This window comes from Mus pahari, chromosome 13, assembly GCF_900095145.1.
Source record: "Mus pahari chromosome 13, PAHARI_EIJ_v1.1, whole genome shotgun sequence".
Lineage (NCBI taxonomy): Eukaryota > Metazoa > Chordata > Mammalia > Rodentia > Muridae > Mus > Mus pahari.
In genome coordinates this window covers 33,389,637-33,402,228 of record NC_034602.1, presented here as the reverse complement: position 1 = coordinate 33,402,228, position 12,592 = coordinate 33,389,637, and positions in this window count along the sequence as shown.

The window sequence follows — 12,592 nt, the reverse complement described above, 5'->3', positions numbered from 1 at the left end:
TTTCCCTGAGTTCTCAGTTTCCTCAATGTTAACTATAAAAGTTAAATACCTTCTTCCTGAAGAGAAAAGGCATGTGTTGTAGAATTGTTTCTTCTTTAGAAAGCCACCTAGTCTAGTCTTAGCCAGCCTAACCTGAAGATCAGCAAATGTTTAAGAAAGAAGTCAACACTGCAAACATCTTGGCTTCCTGTGGGTATTTCTAAAAGAAAAACAAACAAACAAACAAAAAACAAAAAGAGATAATAAGGGTAACCTATAGGTTAATAATTTTCACCACAAAATCCAGAAATGTAATGTATCTATCCTATCCACAGTGTTAGAAGAACTCTTACAATTTTATTAATTCAGCTCCATTATTGCTTGAAAATTAAAGTTACCTTCCTAGTAGGTATGTTACTTAACCTCTGATTATACAGTGATTTCTTTCTAAAGAGAGTAAAGAGAAATTCTCTTGGCCAGATGTGGCTTGCTCAGGCTTTTGTGTATAATTAACAGGGGCTGGAAAAGTACAAAGAAAAGCATGCAAGGTCATGAAATTCTTTGAGTCAAGTTGGACTCTTGTGGGCTCAGCATCCATCTCTCATCTGATCAGATCATTGTGTGATCTGAAGTTGTCACCTCTACCTAATACAGAAAACACTTGAGGAAAAGAAAAATAACACACACGTGAGTAACATTTTACTAATGCAACTTATGTTTTCAGTGTGAATACAATTATTTTAAAATTCTTCATCCTGTCAGCTTTTCATTTTTCAAAAGGCAATAAAAATTGCCAAGGGAGAGAATAAATGAATTTTCCTCCCTTCAACTATCTATTTCTGACCTTTATCAAAGTCCACTTTCTTCTCCTTTGGGGAGAAAAAAAATGATTCATATCACCTCCTTCAACTCAGAAAAAAATATCCAAGGAAAGACCAAATAAAGGAGCCTTTCATCTGGTCATAAAACAATTATTAATTGCAGTATTAAGTAACCTACACAAACGTGAGAGGGGAGTGGGGAAATAGTAAATCTCCCTGAGAAATGTTCCCAAAGGGCTCATATAAATCAAAGTGTGTATGATCCAGACAGAGAAGAAAGAAAGGTCCCTGAAAACCAGCCTGTAAGGAGGCCTTGAGGGCAGCACTCCAAAGGATTTAAGAAAGCAAATTAAAAGGACTGATTCATTATTATAGTGCATCTAATTAATCAGGTCACTTTTTGTGAAATAACACCAAAATGTTGTTAACTCTGAGCATCTATCTATTTATCTATCTGTCTATCCATCCATCCAACTAACTAACCAACTAACCAACTATATAAGTTTTCCTGAGCTATTTTCTGCAGTAGAGAAGAGGAAGTGCTGTGAAGGAAGTACATGATGCAGCAGCTAGGAGACCTTAAAGCTGCTGCTCTTCATGTCTATTCCTAGGACAGAACACTGAATGCAGTTTGACCCTGTGATGAATTATTGTTTTAGAATGGCTCTCAGGTACATCCTAGGCATCTGACTATGTACTCTCAGTCATTAGGCAACAAACACTGGTTATAGGAAAGATGGTGTGGTTGCCACAAAAAATGTCTGGTCTGATCTTTTATTCTACAGGGGTCTTCCTTTAAAATACTGAATAGTGTTTGATGAAACAGTGAAACCAGGCCACTTAGAGGAAATCTCTAGAAGTGAAACCAGTGGTAGAACAAACAAGACCTTGTAAAAAAAAGACCTGTTATTTCTGGTGATGATCATTCTGTTCCAAATCTAGCTACACCCTTCCCAAACCAGGAAGGAGTTAGTGTGCTGTCTAGTTCTATGTCAACCTGATACAAGCTAGAGTCATTTAGGAAGAAGGAACCTAAAGTGAGAAAATGCTCCATAATGTTGGTCTTTTGGGCAATCCTGTGATGTGTTGATTTATGATTGATGTAGACAGGCCTTCCTCACTGTGAGTGGTACTCAGGCTGAGCAAACTATGAGGAGCAAGGCAGTAAGCAGCACTCCTCCATGGCCTCTGTATCAGAAACTGCCTGAAGCTCCTGGTCTAATTTCTCAAAGTGATAGAGAGCTGGAAAGTCGAAATAAATATGTTCCTGATCAAGTTTCTTTAGGATATGGCGCTTTATCACAATAGAAACCCTAATTAGAAAAAGGAATTTATATCTTTTAAAATTATGGTGGATGCCAATACCTGGGATACTATAGGTCCAAATTCCTAATAAAATTTATAAATCTAGGACATAATTATACATCACCATCCTAGTATATGGTAAGAGGTGTTCATAAACTCTTTTTGAGAGAATCAATGATATTTGTCAGAAATAAAATTGTAGCTTTTTAAAAATTTTACCGTTACACCAGTGTCTATACAAGATTTTGACACATGAAAACTGAAATGTTTTCTTTAACTCACTATTCAGATATATTCCAATAAAATTTTCTTTTAAACAGTGTATTATAATTTCTTTTTTATTCGATATTTTCTTTATTTACATATAAAATGCTATCCCGGAATTTCCCTATACTTTCCTCCCACCCTGCAAGAAAGAAATTGAAAAAAATCTCAGAAGATGGAAAGATCTCCCATGCTCATGGATTGGCAGGATTAATATATTCAAAATGGCTATCCTGCCGAAAGCAATCTACAGATTCTATTCTAACTCAATTCTTCACTGAGTTAGAAAGGGCAATTTGCAAATTCCTCTGGAATAAAAAAAAACCTAGGATAGCAAAAACTATTCTCAACAATAAAAGAACCTCTGGTGGAATCACCATGCCTGACCTTAAGCTGTACTACAGAGCAGTTGTGATAAAAACTGCATGGTACTGGTACAGCGACAGACAAGTAGATCAATGGAATAGAATTGAAGACCCAGAAATGAATCCACTCAACCATGGTTACTTCATCTTTGACAAGGGATCTAAAACCATCCATTGGAAAAACGACAGCACTTTCAACAAATGGTGGTGGCACAACTGATGGTTATCATGTAGAAGAATGCAAATTGATCCATTCTTATCTCCTTGTACAAAGCTCAAGTCTAAGTGGATCAAAGAACTCCACATAAAACAGACACTGAAATTTATAGAGGAGAAAGTAGGGAAAAGCCTCGAAGATATGGACACAGGGGGAAATTTGCTAAACAGAACAGCAATGGCTTGTGCTGTAAGATCAAGAATTGACAAATGGGACCTCATAAAATTGCAAAGCTTCTGTAAGGTGTTATAATTTCTAAGGGGAAATAACATATGCACCCTATGTGTTTGGATGGTTTTGAAAGAAAGCATTGGGAAAATATAAACCTTTAAAGTGATTGTCTGTTTTTTGCAAATAAAGCATAATTAGAACACAGTCACCTCAATTCCCTGACATATTGCTGATTGTTGCTTTCTATGCAGGTATATGGTTTTATGTAGATTTTTATACTATTTACCACCCCGTCCTTCAGCAAGCATGGTGCCTCACCCTTATAGCACTAATACCCTCTGAGTTTCAGAGTTTTGTGATTGTTAGAGGGCACCAATCATTGGATCACAAGCCTGCATTTGGTACATATAGTTCTCATCAAGATTATACAAGCCTACCAGTTTTCATTTGCTTTTGTGCCTTTTCTTTCTAAAACAGCATTTATGATTCTTTATTATATCCAGCAAATGACACAAACCTTTAATTTTTGATGAGCAGTCTCACAAATGGGGTCAGTGGTCAGTAGTTTTAACTTGAAATGGCATGGACCCATGAAACTTCTTTTCTCAGAAATATTTTCCCTGTGGAAACTTGCTCTGTAGCCTTTGAAATTGAGGGTACTGTATGAATAAGAAAGGATGCTATAGAAGTGTCTCCTTTCCAGATGTTCTCAGAGACAATATTTTAGATACTGAAAGTAAAATAGACCACTGCTCAATTGGATGTTTTTTCACCAAGTTCATTAGATAGTTTCTAAGCAGAATCTTGTCCCATTTTAATAATATTTATCATAGATCTAGGCACTCTACCATGTGTAATGCCACTTTCCATTAATATACTTCATCTTTGTTAGCAGTTTCCAATTTCTTAAATTTGGGAGGGAAGCTAACATATATACTGTGTCTAAATGAAAATCACCTTGAGGTTCCCCTCATAATTTTATGAGAATTACTGAATGTAATCCATGATTCATCCATATGCAATCTCAACCCCACCTATCTCTAGATGAGGAATAGGATCAAGAACAGCCATCCTGATTCCAAAGTCAGATACCAAAAATTTAAGATGAGGTTCTCATGAGTATTCCTGGGAGAAATCAGAATGTCTGTTGCCTCTGCCTTTTAAAGCCAAGTACAACTTCTGCATCTTGGCATCTCCCTCCCTGAACATTCCAAGGTCTCGTGGTATCTACTCACTGAATTTCTTATGACAAAAGCACAGGAAATTCTAGTTAGCCTTAACTCCGTTTTAGATGAATTCATATGATTCATCTTATGTAAATAAAATGAATAAGATATATAAATAAGGTGAATCACATAAATTTCTCTGGATAACTTCAATATTTGGTCACTATCTTTATAGATATTTTCCTGAAGGCTGCATGTTGCTGGGCCTGAATCCTCATGGGGCTTGCATCCTGCTTAAAACAGTTCCTGATCTGGCTTCAGTGAGAGAAGACACTCTAACCCTCAAGAGCCTTGAGGCCCCTTGGAGGGGGAAGGCATGGTGGGGGTGGGGGTGGGGGTGGGAACATCCTCTTGGAGACAGGGGGCAGGGAGGAGGAATGGGATGAGAAACTGTGAGAGGGCAGACCAGGAGGGGAATAACGACTGGACTGTAATAAAATAAAAGTAGTTAAAAAAAAAATGTATCAAATCGATGTGTGATCACCAATATAGGAGTGAAATAAGTAAGTGTAGCTGGCCACAAATTAACTGAACAGTTCAAATTATTTTATCTGTGACTTGTCAGATGAACAAAGACTATGTGGCTTACTGAATGTACTTCCTCGGTCACTCAATATTTCTCATAAACTGCGTTAACGTATGTAGTTATCTTACTTTTCTAAGAGCATAATCTGAAAATAATATCCACTAGCTTTAAGACTTACAATTACAACTCTTGTTGGGAAGCACATTTTAGCATCTTATACACAAATCCAGTTTCCCTGGTCATTTTCTCTCTCTCCTGCCTGTTGTATGTCTCTCTGTATGGCATTCACCCGAGTTATATATCTCAGTTTATCATTCTGAGAAACTAATAGATTCTACTCCTATCAATAGGGCCATGATAATGAGATGAAAAGAGGGATCCCTGGCAGGTGGATTACTATGGGTGCTCTTTTGCAGAAGCTCGTGTTTATTTAGGAAAGAATAGCAGTTAACAAGTAAGTAAATACAGTAACTCAAGTGATCTTATTTAATATACCTCTCAAAGATTCAGAAATCCATAACATAAACACTATAACTTGAAGAAGAGAAGTCGTAAATATTTGTTAATGAGATCATCTAATCTTCAACAACCTCGCTGTAAACTTGATTAACAATTCCTCCTCCCAAGGCATAGTTTACAGCATACTATTATATGTTGTATAAGATAAGGATTCACCGCACACTATTTTTGGTTCTTGTTTAATGTTGGTGTGAGAACTTGTTTCCTGAAGTGAGAAAAAAAAAGACAATTTGAACTAAAAAAATAACAGTACTTAAGCATTTATTGATCCAATTAAAAGTTCAAAATGGGATTCAAGCATCTTCCCTTGGGCTCTCCTTATTACTTAGCATCTTTGGACTAAGGATTGTAGCCTGGGTTACCCTGTACTTTACGTCTAATTTCCACTTGTAAGTGAGTATAAGACATTCATTTCTTTTTGAGTTTGAGTTAACTCACTCAGGATGATATTTTCTAGTTCCATCCATTTGCCTGCAAATTACACCATATCCCTGTTTAATAGCTGAGTAGTAGTCAATTGGGTAAATTTGCCACTGTTTCTTAATCCATTCTTCGGTTCAGGGACATCTAAGTTGTTTCCTCTTTTTGGTTACTCTAAATAAAGCTACGATGAACATAGTTGAGCAAGTGACCTGATGGTATGGTGGAGCATCTTTTGGGTATATGCCAAGGAGTGGTAGATATGGGTCTTGAGGGATAACTGTTTCCACCTTTCTAAGAGACTGCCCAATTTATTTTTGTATTGGTTGTACAAGGAAGATACTTGAATCTCACTCATAAGAGGAAATAAAATAGACATCTGAAGTAGATAGAAAGAGGGAACTGGTTGTGAATTTGGAGGGGGAGGGGAGAAGGCTGGGAGAGAGGACAGCAATCAGTAGAGGTGGGACAGGAATGGCAAACCAGTGACTGGTCCAACATGAGACCTCCCTACCCCCCATGGGAGGGAGCCAACCCCTGACACTATTAATGATATCCTGCTGTGCTTGAAGACAGGAGCCTAGCTTAACTACTGTTTTCTGAAAAGCTTCTCCAGCAGTTAATGGAAACAAATGTAGAGAGCTATAGCTAAAAAATAAGCAAAACTCACAAATCTGGTGTAAGAGTTGGGGGAGGATTGAGGGAAACAAAGGGACCAAGGAAACCACGAGAGTAAACTAACCTGGGCCTATTTGGTCTCATAGACACTAAACCTCCAACTAAAGAGTAGGAGTAGAATGGGTTGAACATAGGATGCCTATACAAATGTAGCAGATCTGTAGCTTGTTCTTCATGTGGGTATTCTAATAATTAAAGCAAGGGCTGTCTCTGACTCTGTAGCCTGCCTTTGGATCTCTTTCCCATCCCTGGGCTGACTTGTCTGGCCTCAGTGGGAAAGGGTGCACTTAACCTGCTGTTACTTGATGTACCAGGGCATGTTGGTACCCATGGGTAGTCTCACTTCTCTTAGGAAAAGGGGGCTAGGGAAGGAGAGAGAAGGTGAAGATGATAGACCTGGTAGAAGGGGAGGAAGGGGAGGGAGGGGGTTGAGATCAGACTACAAAGTGAATTAATTAATTAATTAGTTGATTAATGAAGACAAAGGTTTAAAATGGTACAAGCAACATATGTAAAGGGCATCTACATCTGGCAATTTGAAAAAATAGCATTGGACTTAGCCTTTTATTGCAATTAGCCAATAATTTTTGAAAATATACCTCAGGAACAGTTGTTTTAGGCAACAGAAATTTAGCCCTTAATAAAAAATATAAATGAATAAAATTAATGACTCTATATTGCAATCTTTGGAATATTATTTAGAATAGGTACTGAAAATGGAGCTCTCTACTAAAAAGGCAATGATGGGGTCTTGAGGAGGCTGAAATATTTTTAATTATAAACAGATTACTATCTCACAAATAGAATATTATTTCACACATGAGAGACTTCTAAAAGTCCTGCTTAGTTACACTATTAGAGAAGAATTCAAAAGACCAAGTAAGAATTATCACGGAATTGTCAATGCAAATCCCTGAGAGTCTATAGAAACAAGGTGAATTCAACAAAACCAAGTGAGAATTATCATGAAATTGTCAAGGAAAACTCTCAAGGGTGGGAGCTAGAGTGATGAGTCAGCTGTTAAGAGTAGTGACAGCTCCTCCAAAAGACCTGTGGCTCACAATCTTCTCTAATTCTAGTTTTAGGTTATCTGCTGCATTTGTATCACACCCGTGAGTACCATGAATAGGAGGTTATACAGACATATATTCTGACAAACACCCACATGCATTAAATAAACATATATATATATATATATATATATATATATATATATTTAAACTTCTAAAATATTAGTACTTTTGTGAAATGACTGGGAAGTCCTCATTGTATATATAAGACATGCAGAAGAGAGCTAAGGTAGTGATTCCTTATTGATAGATCTGAACAGTAGAGAAGCAAATGAGCTGTCCCAACTAAGCCTGCCAGCCAGTCTACAAACTCAGCAATGTAATAGAAGCACTGTAGGAAAAGTATAATAAACTATAGAAAGTCTCAGGTTCTATAATTTTAAAAACACAGAAATCATTGAGCATGGAAAAGAAAAAAAATCATGTCAGGCAATCAAATTAGGATTATAAGTGACAGAAATGGTTCAAATAATGAAAAAGAACTTTTAAACAGTCATTGACATATGCTATGGGTCTGAAAAAATATTTGTACAACTTGATAAAAAGAAATGAAATAATTAAAAATAAAACAAGTAGAAAATACAGAAAAATTATCTTAATATTAAGTGAGAAATTATCCATATTCCAATGAATTTTGAGATGATTGTAAAAACAAAATTAGTGACCTTGAAAGACCAATGGTGATAATAATCAAACAGTTTGCAAAATAGAGGGAATACTAGCAGATGAAAAAGAATTATCCAATGCCATGTGGGACAACATTGATGATTGAATGAATATATAAATCAGAGTACATAAGAGAAAAAAATTCTTGTAGAAATAAAATGGTATTTCTCCCCTAAACTCAGTGATATCTACATAGCATAGATCCTATAACTTGTTGGAATCCAAAAATGAACATCAAGTGGAAGAGCCATACAAAATATGTCATAATTGCAGCAGGCCACCTGCGGAACTTCTCCTCTCCGTCCTCCTAACCCCTCAGTTTTATCAGACCCAATCACCCAGTTACATCTCTAACACTGCAGCAAAATGCCATCTACTGCCCTCCCCCCCTGTTCCCCTTCTGACCACGTCTCCTATGGATCCCACAGACCATGTCCTCCTAACTTTGCTCCCCATAATAGTTGCTTTGTCGCCAAGACCAAATCTAGCAGCACCTCCTGCTCATTCAAGTGCAGCAGCTCCCAGGGTAACGCTTATACTGCAGGCAGACTCGTACCTGCTTCTGCTCTAGATTTGTAGAGACTTTGATATCTCTGTGTTGCCTCTTTTCAGGACCTGTTTAGCTGGTGTGTTCTCAGGGAATATAACTGCTCTGAGATTCAATCTCTATAGTCCAATATCTGTTCTGGTCTTGATTTCCTCCAGAATGTCTGGGACACTATAACATGACCAAACTTAATAATAGTTATAGAGGAAGAAAAAGAAACCCAGATCACAGGCCCAGAAAATGTTTTCCTAAAGATTATAGAAGAAAATTTTCCTAACCTAAAGAAGGAGAATGTCTATCAAGGTATAAAAAGTGTTCAGAACACCAAATAGAGTGTAACAGAAAAGAAATATCCCTTGCCACATAAAAATAAAACACTAAGCATACAAAACAAAGACAGAACGTTAAAAGTTGCAAGTGAAAAAGATGAAGTAACATATAAAGGCAGATCTGTTAGGATTACACATGACTCCTCAACAGAGAAAATAAGGGCCAGAAGGACATGCACATGTGTACTACAGATTCCAAGAAACAACAAACAGCAACCCAGAATACTGTACCCAAAACTTTTAATGAATATAAATGGAAAAATAAAATATTCCATGATAAATTCAAATTTAAAGCATGTTTATCTACAGCTCCAGCTGTCCAGAAGATACTCCAAAAAAGAAACACCAATCAGAAAAACAAATAAAACAAATAAAACAAATCCACCCCAAGCAGGTTAACTATACACATGAAAACACAGGACATAAATGACGTCATGCCCGCAAGCAAAACCCAGAGCAGGGAACCACACCACCACATGCACACACACTTACACTACCACCACAACCACCACTATCATTATCACCACTGATAACAGTAACCGGAATCAACAATGATTGGTCATTTATCTTTCTCAGTATCTATGGCCTCAGTCCCCAAATTTAAACATACAAGCACACACAGACACACAGACACAGACACACACACACACACACACACACACACACACACACGCACTCCCCAAACAAAACCAGATATTTACAAAACATTTCAACAGGACACAGAAGACTATGCCTTCTATTATTCACTTCATGGTATTTTACCCAAAATTGTCCACAGACATGAACACAAAACAAGCCTAAACAGATAAAAGAAAATTGAAATAACTGTCTACATCCAACCTAATGGGACAAACTGAAAGCTGTTCTAACAGGAAAGTTTACAGTGCTAACTGCCTCCATTAAAAGAGAAATTGAAGAGATCTCACACTAGCAACCCAGCAGCACACCCGAAACCTCTAGAACAACAACAACAAAAAAAAGTAAGCATACCCAAGAGGAAGGAACCGCAAGAAATAAGCAAACTGATGGCTAAAATCAGTAAAATAGAAACAAAGAGAACAATGCAAAGAATCAAGGAAAAAAGGAATTGCTTGTTTGAGAAAATCAGCAAGATAAACAAATATTTATCCATACTAACTAAAGGACAGAGACAGAATAGACAAATTAATTAAATCAGAAATGAAAAGAAGAACATAACAACAGACACCGAGGAAATCCAGAGAATTGTAAGGACATATGTGAAAATCTACACCCCAATAAATTGGAAAATCTAAACAAAATGGATAATTTTCTCCATAAATAGAATTTTTTAAAGTTAAATCGTGACTACACAAAACAATTTAAATATGCATATAACACCTAAGGAAATAAAAGCAGTTATTAAAAGTCTCCCAATTAAAAACAAAACAAAACAAAACACCTAAAAACAAAAACAAAAACTCTCAGGGCCAGATATTCAGTACAGAATACTAGACTTTTAAAGAAGAGTTAAATGCAATACTCCTAAAGTTACTCCATAAAACAGAGACAGAGGAACATTTCGAAATTCTTTTTATAAGTCCATAGTTAACATGATAACCAAAGTACATAAAGACTCAACAAAGAAAGAGAATTAAGACTAATTTCCCTTTTAAAAAATCATGCAAATATACTTAATAACATACTTGTAAATCAAATCCAAAAAATACACCAAAAAGAGCGCTCACCATAATCAAACATGATTCATCTCAGAGATACAGAGATTGTTCAATATATGAAAATCAGTAAATTTAATACAACATATAAATAAACTGAAAGAAAACAAACACTTGATCATTTTATTAGATACAGAAAAGGTCTTTGACAAAAGTCCAACACTACTTCAGGATAAAATTCCTGGAGAGATTAAGAATACAAGAAACATACCTAAACATAATAAAGACAATTTACAGCAAGCCTAAAGCCAACATCAAATTAAATGGAGAGAAACACATAACAATTCCACTAAAATCAGAAATAAGTCAAGGTTGACTACTCTCTCCATATCTATTCAATATAGTACTTGAAGCTTTAGCTAGAGCAATAAGTTAACTGAAGTAGATCAAAGAAATACAAATTGGAAAGGAAGAAATCAAACAATTGTTATTTGCAGATGATATGATAGTATATATAAGTGACCATTAAATTTCTACCAGGGTACTCCTATAGCTGTTAAAAGTTTTCAGCAAAGTGTCTAGGTACATAATTAATGCTCCTCCAAAAAAAATCAATAGCTTCCATATCTATATATGATAAATGGACTGAGAATGAAATCAAGAAAACAACACCTTTCAAACTACCCTTGAGTAATACAAAGTATCTTGAGATAACTCTAACCAGGCAAATGAAAGTTTGGAATGACAAAATCATTAGGTCTTTAAAGAAAGAAACTAGAGAAGATCTGAGAAGTGAAAAGATTTTCTATGTTCATGGGTCAGTGTTGTAGGAAATATTAAAAAATAAACCTGCAATCTCTCCACGGGACCAGACCATGCTTCCTTGCACCTGCTGGACCACCAACTCTCTAGCCATGCCTGAACACGGGGCTACAGTTGGGTCATCTCTCTGGTGGAGACCCTGAGTTCCTCTCTCTACCATGCACCCCATGGTCAGCCACCACATCACAATACCAGTACCCCAGTAGAATCAAGACTCTTAATGGTTAATTAACCAATCAGATTCATGTATCGATAATATCACAGTTCACAAGATGCCAGTACAATAATTTCTGAGCCAATTGATAAAGATCAAAGCTATAACCCAATGTTTCTAGCCTTGTGAAAGCATAGCTATTTGTGGCCGGAAAACGCCGCAAGTACATACAAATGCAGCCATCTTCCTTCTCCTCATACACTGCCAAGCTCCCTCCTCTGTGACTCTTTGCTCTGCCTCCCTTTTTCCTGTCAAATCACAGGCTTCCCACTGCCCTAATGTGGTTGGACAGGAAAATTCCTACAAAAGGCCAGTAAAGTGAACATTGTAAAAATGGCTGTCATACTGAAAGCAGGTTGTAGATTCAATGTAATCTCCATTAAATTTACAACAAAATTCTTCACAGACTGTAGAGGAATGTTAATCCTGCAATATGAGTGCTGTGGCAATGGATCACATCCAAAGACCTATGTCTGTATGATCCAGCTGGAATGCAAACATGCTACACACATTTAATCCCTCTGCCTGGAGGACAGACCTGCCCAGTGTACACACCTTTAAGGTAAATTTAGTTTGTAGATGAAAACAGCCTTGTTTGAAAGTAATGTCTAATTGAGGTGCAGACATTGTAAGGAATTAGGTAAAAGTTTGACAGCATGAGTAAGAAAGAGGAAATTCCCAATCTCAGGATAATAGCACAGGAAGGAGAAGCTATTTAATAGCAGCACTGGGAAAGAGGTTAGGAGGGAAGAAGGGAGGGAGGGAGGGAGAGAGAGAGAGAGAGAGAGAGAGAGAGAGAGAGAGAGAGAGAGAGAGAGA